This window comes from Bos indicus, chromosome 27 (assembly GCF_029378745.1).
Source record: "Bos indicus isolate NIAB-ARS_2022 breed Sahiwal x Tharparkar chromosome 27, NIAB-ARS_B.indTharparkar_mat_pri_1.0, whole genome shotgun sequence".
Lineage (NCBI taxonomy): Eukaryota > Metazoa > Chordata > Mammalia > Artiodactyla > Bovidae > Bos > Bos indicus.
In genome coordinates, this window is record NC_091786.1 from 6,717,893 (window position 1) to 6,731,622 (window position 13,730).

The 13,730-nt window shown below is 47.0% G+C and overlaps 1 long non-coding RNA gene across 2 annotated transcripts; it reads right to left on the bottom strand.

Moving 5' to 3' along the window:
• Positions 1–1,541: 1,541 nt before the first annotated feature.
• LOC139180183 (uncharacterized) lies at positions 1,542–7,285 on the bottom strand. Of its 2 annotated transcripts, none has more exons than XR_011564486.1 (3): positions 5,441–7,285; positions 2,710–2,784; positions 1,542–1,782 (listed from the first exon to the last, which is right to left on the bottom strand). It is a non-coding gene; the product is annotated as an uncharacterized lncRNA (long non-coding RNA). The 2 variants fall into 2 exon arrangements; XR_011564487.1 differs by lacking the exon at positions 5,441–7,285 and adding an exon at positions 4,584–5,432.
• Positions 7,286–13,730: the final 6,445 nt, after the last annotated feature.

The window sequence follows — 13,730 nt, forward strand, 5'->3', positions numbered from 1 at the left end:
AGTGAAGCATATTGAAGGTGATTATGATGGCCTTCCTACAACCAGAAGTAAACTAGTCTTACATTATACCAATGCTAATATCATCCCTAATGGTATCCATGGGGAAAAAATAAGACTAGAGATATTCAATGTGGTGTTCGAGTTTGTATGTGGTGAAATTAAACTTGATATCAGGAATCTGACACTAGATACTGAATTATTTATTACTGCAGGATGTTTTACTGGTCTCTTTCCTCAAGGATTAAGTATTAGAATCAAGTGAAAATTATTATATTTTTAAAAGAATGATAAATTGGCTCACGACTTTCCATACACTAGTAATAATCTAGAAATTAGGATTTAAAAATATTTTTATATTGACCAAGTTGATTTTAAAATACCCTGTAAAAGAAAAACTTTCAAGAATAAGCAGGATAATTTTTATAAAGAAGAACACAGTGGCTTTCATTACCAGTTATAATTTATGATGGTGCTGAGATTTGAAATAGGTGACTTCGGCTGAGGAATTAAAAAAAATGAAACCTGAGGCAAAACAAAGAAGCCAGAAACAGTACACTGATTGTTCATCTGCTAACCTGTTCTGAATTTTCTTTAATTATTCATGATTGAAAGTCAAGTGAAAGTGTTAGTTGCTCAGTTGTGTCTTACTCTTCCTGACCCCATGAACTGTAGCCCACCAAGCTCCTCTGTCCATGGGATTTCCTAGGCAGGAATACTAGAGTGGATTGCTGTCTCCTCCTCCAGGGGTTCTGTCTAACACAGACATCTGCATAGCAGGCCGATTCTTTACCATCTGAGCCACCAGGGAAGCCCACTCATCACTGATTGGGACCCAGCTATAGAACTGGTCCTTGTCACATCTCCGCAATGCCAGTTACACTCTTTCTTTCCCATGAGATTGTTCAGGTTTTGGAAGAATGTTCGTGTCTCTTCTCCTTCCTCTTTGTCCCCCGCTTCCTGGGCACCTTGCATCCTGTCTCCGTCCTCCTACTCTAAACCTGCTCTGTAAACTGCAGAGAGCTGTGATCCTGTCAAGGCCTGCTCCCTCCCCAGAGAGAGGAGAGTGACACCTGTATGGAGAGGCGGCCTACTCAGTAAGCTACAGACGGGGCCACGCCTTGAACAAGACAAGTGAACAAGGAAGACACCGCATGATCGCACCTCTCTCAGGACTCCAGCCTCAGGCCAAAGTGGCTTAAGGGTCACATTTGCTCTGTGAATGAAAACACTGTTGCAACATTTGTGTTCAGTTGCTCAGTCCTGCCGAACTCTTTGCAACCCCATGGACTGTAGCCTGTCAGGTTCCTCTGTCCATGGAATTTTCCAGGCAAGAATTTTTTTTTTTTTTTTTTTTTTTTTGGCCACGGCTTCCGCCGCAGCTGCTGCTCTGCTCACACCAGGCTCCGCGGGAAGGCACAGCCGCGCACGCTGGGACCTCCGGGACCCCAGCCTCAGACCTCCAGGCAAGAATTTAAAGCATAATAACTGTCTCCCTCCCACTGCCTACCCTGCCATGGAAAACAACATCAGTCCTAATGATAAAACATTCGATTGTGTAGATTTGAGAAGTGTATGCTTTTATTTGCCCAAGAGGAGATTTGCTCAGTGTCTCTCGCCGGGTTCCTCAACTGGGCTGCCTCCATCAGCTCGGCTTTATTTTGCAGCAAACGGTGAATGCCCGGCAGGGTCCTCTGAAGGGCTCACAGCTCGGCGTCCCTTGCTTCAGGCAGATTCCACCCCGAAGACGGCAGGGTCTTTCAAAATTGAGCGCCCTAGTGCTGTCTGGGAATGGAAAAGACATTTATATGAAGCCTCGTGGAAGTCCCATGAGGAAATCTGGGGGGTCTCACCATCTGACTGGGATCCCCTTCTTTCCCAGCTAAACTCCAATAAAAAATGTCCCCCTCGTATCCCTCACTCTCTGTTCTGATGTAAGATGTCAGTGTTGCTGATGAACCTGGTTCAAGAAGATCCCACATGTGGGAGCAACTAAGCCCCTGAGACAGCACCGTGAGCCTGTGCCCCGGAGCCTGGGCTCCACAGTGAGAAGCCCCTGCAATGAGAAACATGTGCCTGCAACTGGAGAGTAGCCTAGGTCTGCAAAACTAGAGAAAAGCCCACACAGCAATGAAGACCCAGCACAGCCAAAAGAAAGAAAGAAAGAAAGAAAAAAAAAAAAAAAAAATATATATATATATACACCCTTCGTGCCACAGGAACACCTGGGTGTTAACCGCAGGGTCTGTAACCACTGCCCTGTGTGCCTCACCAGTCACCCCACCTCCCCATCATGCAAAACCCACCCAGCTCTCACAGGCTTGTCAGATGGAAGCCTTGTCCTGCAGAACTCAAGGTCACACCATGACATGTGGCAAGAGGTCTCCGGTCCAGGCCTGAATAAAGGAACTTTGTCTCATACTGGGTTATACTAGCCAAGTGATTCAACTGATTTAGTTCACAAATCATCCAGCTCATTCCAGGGAAAGGAGAGGAGGGAGAAAGTTACCACCAATAAGACATTTAGGGTGTCTTTGGACCAATAACATGCTTTGGAAAGAATTCTCTAATCACTCAATGCCTAATTTGGGTGTGGAAGTGACCTACTGGTAGCTCTGTCATGCTTTACTTTCTGATGATGGTTAACTTAGGGAAGGAAAAACCAAGTAATGATAAGAAAGGGCATCATGGCTGGTATTTACCAGGCAGTACCTGGAAGAGGATCAAGAGAGCGGTGAGGAAGACATGGAGGAGCCTCATTGTCCTGGAATCGAGGTCCCAGAAGGCCTGGTGGGGAGGATCAAGGACACAGTCAGAAGTCCGAGGAGCTCAGGGCCTCCAGGACCAGAGCAGACACGACCTCCTACCCCAGGGCCCTGCGCCTGCATCAGCAGGAGGAGTGTGACTGCTCCGTCCTTTCTTGCTCTCTGAGCCCCAGCTGTCACTCGCCTTGGGTTTGCTTAGACCTGGGGTTTCAGATCTGGGGTTGAGGCCCTCCTGTGCCCACATCTATGGAGGTGGCGTCCCCGTGAGGCAGAGGCTGGAGCATCCAAAGCCCGTGGTAGGGCGGGAGTCTGGCTGTTACAAAAGGAGGGTACAGCCAGCCCCTTGTGGGTGAGGAGGTTCATTAGAAAAGATTTAGGGCCCAGTTGATTGGATCTTCAGGGCTACTTGAAAGGAAGATGCAGAATCGTGGTGGGTTATAATCTTCCTAGAGAATCCACATAAAGGAAGAAAGAGTTTGTACTGGTTAAAAATTAGTAGAGAAATATATCCAATTATTTCTAGGATTTTAATTTTAATGTTTACTTTCATTTAAATCTATCACAGTTTTTCTGATTATAAAAAATAATACACATCAGGAAGTTTCAACTAAAAACACCCAGAATTTCAGGTCATAAGTAAATGCAAAAATGAAAGATTTTTTAAAAACCCATAGGCCCACTCTGCAGTTATAACTACTACCTACAATTCAGAATATTTCAGCTCTTTTCCTTTGCAAATGAAATTGTGTAAATATTTATTTTTAATTTAAAACATAGAATCTTACTTCACACTCAATGCCAATGTGTTTTTACCACTTAAATATTATCTTGTAAAAATTTTACATCTGTTCAAATGAATTTGCCTCATAAATCTATGACTATATATATATATATATCTTGAGAAATTTATTTAACACTTACTTTTGTATAAATTCCTACAAGTGGAATCTCCATATATATATATGCATTTTTCAAGTTTTAATGGGTTTTTCCCAATTGCCTATGCTAGAAACTGTTGTACCACTTTATCCTTTTACTGACAATGTTAAAAAGTATATTTGACAGTCAGTATTCTCATTAATAGTGGTTTTAAGAATTTTTTCAATTTTTCCAAATTGAATGAGGGAATAATATTTTCTTTTTTGTTTTAATATATTTTAAAAAATTGTTTCTGAGGTTGAACATTTTGAAAATGTTTTTGGTTATTTTTATCTCCTACACTTTACCCATTTTTCTATTCATCTTTCCTTACTGACTTCTCAGAATCCCATGTATATTTAAGGTCACTAATCCTATATTATATGTATTGCAAAAATTGTTTCTGGCTTGCTTTTAGCTGTGTGCTTGCTCATCTAATAGATGAAATTTATACCTACCCTTAGAGATTACATTTGGTTTTCTTCAAAGATATTTATTAGTATGTTTATCTACTTCTGTCTGTATTCCTGGTTAGTTTCATCCTTAATTCTTTCAGCCCTGGAATGGAGGCTCTTCTGAAAACCTATGACAGACAAGTCCCCAGCAGTGACCTGAGAACTGTTGCTTGCACCATCCAGCACTATGAATTTCCTGAGCCCACAGACATGCCCTCACTCCCACATGTCTCATATGGAAGTCTGATGTCTGAGTTCACATCTCTGTCCTCTTAGGAAACCTAGTCTTGCATGGAAGAGAAACAAGCTCATACATGATTGGAAGAATTGAAAATGATCAGGGCCTCCCGGGTGATCCAAGTACAGCAGGCCATCCAGGGGAGGATGGGGGGACACATTTTGTACACCCATCAGAGCACCTAAACCACACAGCCTGCTTGGCACCTACCTAGTCCTGGTCAGAGACAGTTCTCTTCCTTCTGCTCTTCTGTTTGTCTCTGCCAGAGGCAGCACTAAGTGATCTGAGCTATTAATAACACAGCTCCTCAAGTTCAAGATAATCAAATCTCCCTCTTTAGTCTCTTTCAGAGGGCATGGCTACACTCACTGGTTCTCCATTACCAAATAACATTTAAATTATTCCATCAAGTTAAACACAATGTTATTGCTTCATTGAAATTACAGGTTTTACTAAAGAAAAAAAAAATGATATGTGGGTGATTGAGTCTAAGAACTAGATTTCCCTTTAGATGTTTTTGCCTCCTCTTAGTACAACATTTTGTACTAAGAAACTTACCTTCAGTAAGTTTCTTTCTGGGTCCTTCAGAGTGTTTTTGTAAATTGACTCCTAGATATTTCATGGTTTTTCTTTTTGAGCCACATTCTTCTTTCATTACATTTTATAACTGCTACTGTCTGCATTTTAAAAAGCTGTAGATCTGGGATAATAATGCATTACTAGCCCACAAGTTGAACTCTTATTGATTTTGATTTTTTGTGGTTACTTCTCAGTGGTTTTGCAGTTCTAACATTATAGGTCTGTAAGAATTATCATTAACCTCCTGGGTTCTGAAGTGTAGGATTCTTCCTTTCTGCTCTCAATGAAAGACATTGACTCACAATGCCTGGAACTGTCAGAGATCCTCAAAGCCAACGTCCTTACTTCACAGAAGAAGAAATTGTGGCCAAACAAGGTCCAAATCATGTCTAGGGGTTATCCTCTGGTAAATGTCTTTTATGCTGCAAACTCTTCTCAGTTATGACAATGCAAAAATTAACTTGTTTCTATCCATTTCCCCTGTTTACCTGTTTCTTTATCCCTTCTTTCTCCTGTCAAAGATCAACTTCCTCAATCTCCAAAAATGAAACAAGGTTTTTCAAAAACAGTTTTTAAAGACAGTTGCTGTTTTTTAAGTAGATGCTTCCACCTTTTTTTCTTTATGTGTAATTTCTTCTGTAAAAACCTTTGATTTTTCTTCCAGGGCTTGATGAAGAATTTCAACTCATGCATGAAGCACAAGTTGTAGTTTCAGCCAAGATGTCCTTGGGTGGTCAGAAATGACTGTGTCCAGTGAAGAAATGGAGGGAATCTTAATGACAGCACCAACACCCAGTGCTTCTGCGACCCTGGGATTAAGTCTACCACTCTTGTAGGGTCAAAATGGAGATGACTGAGTTCATGTCAAGATTTCTGTTTGAAAAGTTAGAGAGAGATAAAAATTCACCTTGGGTCTAGTAATGTGGGCTAATTCTGATTATGAACCCTGAGTGAAATCTCTGGAGGATGTATGGGCTGTGAGAAAATTGTCCAAAGCAAGGATGGTTGCTACTTCAAAGGAAAGAAAATACAAATGGAGGGAAGAAGGGAGGGAGAGAGAGCAGTCACAGAATATCATAAAGTTCTTCTTCAGTTTTGGGACCATAAAAGGCCCCAGTCTGCTCCCCACGTGCTCCTGCAGCAGAGCAGGCCAGGGAGCATGTGGCCCTGGGTAAGCACGTCTTTTCTCTGTCGGGTCCTGGCAGCTCTGTTCCCACCCGGCTCTGCTCTGAGGAGCTTACTGACTCCACTTTGACAGGAGAGGCCCCACTCTGAGCCCACGTTCTCTCGCTAGAGAAACTGAATGATGACCTTGAGTCATGAACGAGTTGGGAGTCCTGTTACTGTCGACCTTGTTTCACCTACAAGACTCCGAGGTCTTGAAAACCCAAGACTGAGTCTCCTCAGCGTTGAGCCCTTAGGTATGAACCAGACAGAGAGTAACTCGAGCCTGGAAACAGGAAGCACCTTTGACAGAACCATAGGAACGTGGGATTCTTCTCCTTCTTCGTCTGTGCCCAGACTTCTCCCATCCGAGCCCGGGGTCCCACGCCTTCCACGCTGGACCCCGAGGGGGCTCACTCATCGCTCCTGTCTCAGGGGCTCAGGACCCCCAACCCCGGCCTGCACGCCTCTACACACACTCCAATCTCAGGGTCGTGCTTCCAGTGAGAACAAGAAGGGGCCCTTCAAGCCCCTGACGCTCTGCCTCCAGTTGGTCTGGGGGAGGCACCATCCCACGTGTGCACGGGTGGCTTTGGGTCTTGGGCCGCGGTCAGCAGCCGAGAGCCTCGGTTGCGCCCGGAAGTGTATTGGGTGTGGGCCGCACCGCGCAGGATTCCGGCAGAGCACCCCGGACCCTCTCCGCGCGGAGCGCTCTGTGACCCTCCCCGGGACCCTCCCTGCAGCCTTCGGAGGGCGACCTCGAGCGGCAGTTCCCTCCGCAGGGAGCAGGACCACATGGAGGTCAGGAGGACTGAGCCCCGGGTGGACGCACAGCCGGCCCCGCCAGCGCACGTGTCCTGTCCTGCAGCCCCCTCGCTCCCTCAGAAGCAGCCTCAGACACCTCTGGGATGTCATGTGGAAAGATGACGCTGGACCTAGGCTTCGGACCCGCGCTCCAGTCCGGCTCTGCCTCAGAATACAGATCACGACCCTTCGCAGCGCCTCCAGGCCCTCATCAGGGAGATGCCAGAGCTGGGTGAGCTGACCCGCAGGGCCCCCCGGTTCTGAGGCGCGTGGCTCCAGGTGCTTCCGAGAGGCACGCGTGCCCGACGCAGAGTGGGGACCGGGGGAGGATGGCCGCTGGCCTAGTTTTTGGGCTCCCGCCTGGGGTCCCCCGAGCCGAGACACTGTCCACCTGGGTCCTCGGCTTCACTCCCTCACCTCCTCTACCTCCTGTGGGCAGCGGGGCCTGAGGAACCTCTCCTTCGTCCTCCAGGGCCTGATCCTGGAGGCACCCTGACGGCCCGCCGTGTTCCCATCACTGGGCGCTAGTGAACCAGAGAAATCACTGAGTGGGCACCTGAGGACGCGCGGCGCCTCCTGGCAGGGACCCAAGGGCAAGCGCCTGGCGTCCGGGGCCTCTGTGCCTGGGCCTGGCTCATCGGCAGAGACTGCAGGGGACGCGAGGCTGCAAAATGTAGGGGGCTCGTCACCGCCCCTCCCTCTCAGCAAGCTCAGGGAGCCAGTCACCCGGACACCCGAGAGCTGAGCTGCTGGGCCAGTGGAGGGTGTAGGAGGGTCTGAGCACTGATGCAGTGCCAGGAACACTGAGGACGCGAGGAGATAGAAGGTGGAGAACAGTTCTCTGTGACACGGTGGCACGGCCTTAGGGCTAAGATGGTCAGATCCCCCTGCAGAAGGGAGGAAATCAAGAGGAAATAGGGCAGCATGCCAGCAAGAAAAAGAGAGAAAACAGGTCTGAGGAGACAACGCAGTAAATCATACCTAGACGTGCGCTTGAACCATCACATCAGCGGGGAAGTAGTGGGCAGGGGCAGGGAAGCAAGGACTCAGCTGAGAAGAAGTGAAGAGTCTTGGGGTTTTCAGTACCTTGGTCTGTGGAGGGTGCTTCATCAGGTGCATTTGAAATAGGGAGACAAAAAAATGGTTTAGGTTGAAAATGACAAAAATACTTTGGCAATAATATTAAAAAGTGTCCATAAAAGGAAATAGCACAACATTGCTTAATTTCACCTTTTTAATCTTCTTTTATTTTCTGATTTCTCTTCTGATTATTATTCAGAACTCTAGACATTTCCTCCATGAAAGAGTGTCATTACTGAGTCTTAGGATTAACTGAGAAAACACCAATTTTAGAGTCAGGAAACCAGGGCTGTGGCTCCAGAGATGCCCCTGGCCTCTGGACCCTGGGAAATAAGTAGCCTCTCTTTTCTGGACCTTAGTTTTCTCATCTGGAAAATGCGATGATCACTTAGGTCCCTCCAACTCTGAGATGCTACAGTATCGGATCCCATGGCTCGCACCTGCTGACACTAGGCTCCGATGAATGGTTTCTTAGCAAAAAGATACTTCCTGCACTAAGTAAAAGCCAAATCATCTGCCTCTGGAGAAAATATGTTTGTCCCTCGTGCTTAATAAAAGGAAGTAAGTTACTCAGAATGTAGGCTTATCTTCCTGCTTCATGTTACACGAGTATAGTAATCTAACATCCTTGAAGTTGCTGGGCAAAGCACCCAAGTGAGAGAAATTACACCAAGATAGGAAACAGTCAGATGGGTCCCTTTGGGCATCACCTGGTTCTCAGTTTCTAGCACTCTCCTGGCCCCCTTTCCAGGCACAGGGCAGCTTGGCTCAGCACCATTCTTCCTGAGACACATTTTCTCTGCTCCCACGATTTCCAGTTCCTAGGCAGAATCAGGTACAAAATGAGCAAAATGTGCTCCCAGAATGCAGGGGCTTTCAGCTGGATCAAACAGATCCACACTGTAACAGTTCATCACTATTCACTGCAGCGAGGAGGAGAGGTCTTAAAGGAAGGAACAGCTGTTCCTGCTCCTATGGTGTGGGGGTGGGATTAGGGGTAGGGGTTGAGAAAACATTGCTGTGAGGTCAGTTTTTGATTTATGGTCTAAGGGATGAGTCAGTATTTATGAGGCAGACAGACACACAGTGGTGAAGCCAGTCCTGGAAAAAGGAAGATCACAGGCAAAGATAGAAAGATGTAGATTTCAATGTGAATTTGGGGAGTCATGTGTCCTTTGGCTAAAGAAAAAGGAAACACTGTAGGATATGTAGACTCAGGTTTGGATATTTGAATTTGTCTTGTAAGCAAAAAGAAGAAACTGAAGGACTTTAAATGAGAAAATAACACTGTCAACCTTGTAATCTGGAAATAACTCGGTAGCTATACTGGATTCAGGAAGTGAAGGTAAAGGACTGTTATAAACCCATAATATATAAAACAGCTAGCTAGTGGGAAGCTGCTGTATAACACAGGAAGCTCAGCTTCAGGAAGGAGAAGAGATGTGCTGACTTGACCATCACATAAGGGAACCACATTGGTAAGAAGCAGTCTGCTTAGGAGGCAGCCGTTGTGAATCTGGTTATGAAAATGTGAATGGTCCATTTGTGTTATTCTCATTGGTTACCCATTGAAAATAGTAACAATCATTCATCATAGGAAGAAATCCCTGTAGCCTGGAACCCAATTCTGTCTACCCCCCTACAAAACCTCTTTAAAATAGATTGTACAGGGACAGCCCTGGTGGTCCAGTGGTTAAGACTCTGAGCTCCCAATGCTGGGGCATGGGTTCGATCCCTGGTCAGGGAACTAGATCCCACGTGCCACAACTAAGAGTTCACGTGTCACAACTAAAGATTCTGCATGCAACAGCTAAGAGCTGGCACAAATTAAAAAAGAAACAGACAAAAAAATAGAATCAGTGTAAAGCAAGCAGTGAAATACAATAAATTAAAAAAATAGCACAGGAATATTTCACCTGGACAAAGATGAGTCATCATCAAACAGAAACCACTCAGAATCTCTCCAAAGATGCTGAAAGAAAAAGGAGGTGGTGGGGACCGGGGACGGGGGGCAGGGAGAAGAGACAGGAAAGTGTGCAGGGAGCTTGGAGAGAATCACACACCACACGTGGGCACAGACGTAGACACACCTGGGGGCCACAACTGGGGAAATTCATTTCTGGTTGCTTTGATTTTCTTTGAAAACCTGGCATGACGTCTCGCAGCTGAGAGTGGGCGTGGTGAGCTGACAGGAGCTTTGGAGGAGAAGGTGCCAAGTGAAGCAGTTGTGGGGAGTGAAGGCAAGCAGAGGGGAAGGGAAGGAGGCATCCAAGCAGGGCCAGTGGGGAGACAGGACCCACTGTGCATGAGGCGTCCTGAAAACAGGCTGAATCTGGGGCGTGGGAAGGGGCTTAGCAGCATCAGGTCAAGATTCTAGGTTATTCATCTACAAAGGGTTGAGCCAGAAAGACAGGAGGTGGAAGTTGAGAGCAGTTGCTTAAAACTGAGATTACAGACGGTTCGCAGGTCCTGGATGAGAGGGTTTTGTTTCTGTGTTTTCCCTTCTTGACACCAACTGTGTGCCCTGGGCTCACTTTGCCACCCCGGTGGTGCCTCCAGCTCCCTGCTGCAGAGGCCACATGTATAATCTGAGCCCAATAAACGACCAAGCCCTCCTCGGTTCTCAGTGTTGGCTCCATAGTCACTGAGGAAACAGACTTTATGGAGTACCTGTCAGGAGCCAAACACAGACAAGTTCGTGGTCCCTTCCCCCTCCCAGAGGTCACTGTTGTTGTTCTTGTTATTGTTCAGTTGCTTTCCCAGTCATGTCTAACTGTGTGTCCCCACGGATTGCAGCACTCCAGGTTCCTCTGTCCTTCACTATCTCCTGGAGTTTGCTCAAATTCATGTCCATGAGACTGTGATGCCATCCAACCATCTCATCCTCTGCCACCTCCTTCTCATGCCCTCAATCTTTCCAAGCATCAGGGTCTTTTCCAATGAGTTGGCTCTTTGCATCAGGTGGCCAAAGCATCAGAGCTCCAGTATTAGGCTTCCAATGAATATTCTGGGTTGATTTCCCTTAGGATTGACTGGTTTGATCTCCTTGTAGTCCAAGGGAGTAATGCACACCATTCAGTGAAGATGAGGGTAAATGTTATTTAAAGGTAAACTACAATGAAAAACCATGTGAGTTGAGAACTACTGGCATTAAACTATAGGAACTCATCAGAACTACTGGAATACAAAGCCGGAGGTCCATGCACTGCTAAGGATATGTCCTGACCCCACCACCCAGATTCCACAGAGTTCTGTAGGCGGGATGAGCAGGAGAGGGTCGGAGAGGAGGAGGGGAGGGGGTAAAGGTCACTTGGGGCTGGATGGGGCCATCCCATAGTTTGACAGGGATGTGGGTTCCAGCTGGACAATCAGGATCTATGCTCCTCACTCTATGCAAGCTCTGCTTCAATTGAAAATTGTCAAAGACAAAATGCAGGGTTTGTAATAAAAAGAGCCCTTTAGGTCTCATTTTAAAATGGGTAAATGGGCCGGACAGGAGGGACGGAGGACCACTCCCATGTGTCCCCTCACCTCTACCGGACCACAAATGCTGTCCATCTCAAAGATTCTAATGGCTGGAAACCCACACTGTTAGGAAAAGGGGAGACAAGACAGAGAAGAGCGAACCTGAGAACCTCCCTGTGGTGCTTCATCTCACGTATGGACGCGGCTGGGCCTTGCTGCCCAGATATTTGGCCAAACGTCATTCTTGGTGTTCCTGTGAGGATGTTTGGAAATGAGACGTACATTTAAATCAGTGTACTTTGGTAAAGCAGGTTATTATTAACCCTGCGTGTTATGGGTGGGCCTCATCCAATCAGTTGAAGCTCTGAACAAAGACTTACTTCCCCCCAAAGGGAAGCAATTCTGCCAGCAGCCAGCCTTCAGAATTGAACTCCAGCATCAGCTCCTCCCTGAGTCCTGCTGGTCTACCACACTGGCACTGGATCTGTTTGTTTGTTTGGGGACTTGCCAGAAGGTTTGTTTGTTTGGGGACTTACTTTCGTAATGGTGTGAGATGATTCCTTAAAGAAATGGGTTATTTCTGTGGAGAACCCTGACTGACTCACGACCAAATGTGGACAAGTGAAGAGGAAAAAGATGGGAGGCACCACCCAGAAAGCCCCACAGGGATGGGCTGTGGGTGTCTACACTCTGAAATAACTTTTCCTGGGTTGCAGAACCTTTTGAGAACACCCTGCCCCCGCCCCCCAACACAGACACAAGACAGTCTTGGAAAGTTTCAAAGTTTCTTCACCAAAACTTGGCCACAGACTTGCAGCTGAGGTTGTGTTAGCATGATGTGGACCATGTGCTTTTGCAACCCTGCAATAACTGACACAGAGACACAGATGGTGGGCAAAATGAACAGAAGATAAGAAACACAGAGCAAGAAGGGTGGCCCCAAATGCCAGAGCCGGGAAGCCAGGAGTGGGGGTTGGGGGTGGGCAGAGGACCCGGGAGTCTGGGGAGGCTCAGGAGGCAGCCACTCCCGGGGAGCCCAGGGCTCAGGGAAGAGCTTCTGCAGAGACCCTGGGTGATGATGGCGGGTCTCTGGGAAGCCCCGCTGACCAGCGGCCGCGTGGTTTCCATTGCTTCCTTCCTCCCATGGTCCATCAGAAGAGGCCTCCACTCCTGAGCCCCTCTGAGCAGAGTGGACAGAGCTCCCATTTCTAAGGTCTTACCTCCTGCCTGAAGCTGCTGGGTAAAATAAATGAGGTGGTACAGGCAGCTCACTGCAACCACCGTCTACACAAGCTTGGAGCTGGGTTACCTCTCCTTTAGCAGTTTCCCCTCCACAAGATGAGACAGGCTGAGGATATAGAATGAGGGTGAGAAAGAGGAGGGGAGGGAAAGGGAGGGAAGCAAAAGGAGCCAGAGTGACGGAAACCTGCTCATAGAACCTGCATCACTGCCCCTGAAACGTGCAGAAAAATAACAGGAAAGCTTGAAGGGACTGGGATCTTCAGCAGGAACTAAAGCAAGGGGCATCATTCAGGAACATGCAGCTCCAGGAGAGAACAGGAATGTTGCTGAGGTGAGGGGAGTTGTTTACCTGATTATCTTAGGAAGAAAGGGAACACCTTCAAAGACAAGAGCTTGGACCACAGAATTCAGCATTTAAAAAAATAAATGGACTGTGATGGGACTCTATACTGCCCTCCTACAGTACACAACTAAGGAACCAGGCAAAACCTGTGAAACTACTGATTCAGACTCTTGCATAAGCAGTACAGGACCATAATTGAGGAGAGAAGAAAACAAGTGAGGTGAGGGACTTTCCTGGTGGTCTGGTGGCTGGGATTCTGTGCTCTCAATGCAGGGGGCCTGGGTGCACCACTGGTCAGGGAACTAGATCCCACATGCCACAACTGAGATCCTGCCTGCCATGATTAAGGTCCAAGACAGCCAAATTAATGAATTCGCTGATTAAATGTTATGTGCTTAACCATTTATAAAAAAAGAAAAGAAAACAAGTGAAGTGAGACTTATGACATCTCCAGCCTCTACAGATTTCCAGGCCTAAAGCTCAGGCAACAAGAACCCAAACAGACCAACAATTCTTCTGAGTCCAAGAGAGAGGGGTCAAAGTTCAGAGAGTGCAGGTATCTTCACTTCTGGACAGAAAACCAGCAATGGGCGTCCAAATCAGGGGTGTGTGCCTGTGTGCTAAGTCGCTGCAGTTGTGTCCGACTCTGCTACTCTGTGGACTGTGGAGGTGCTGACTCT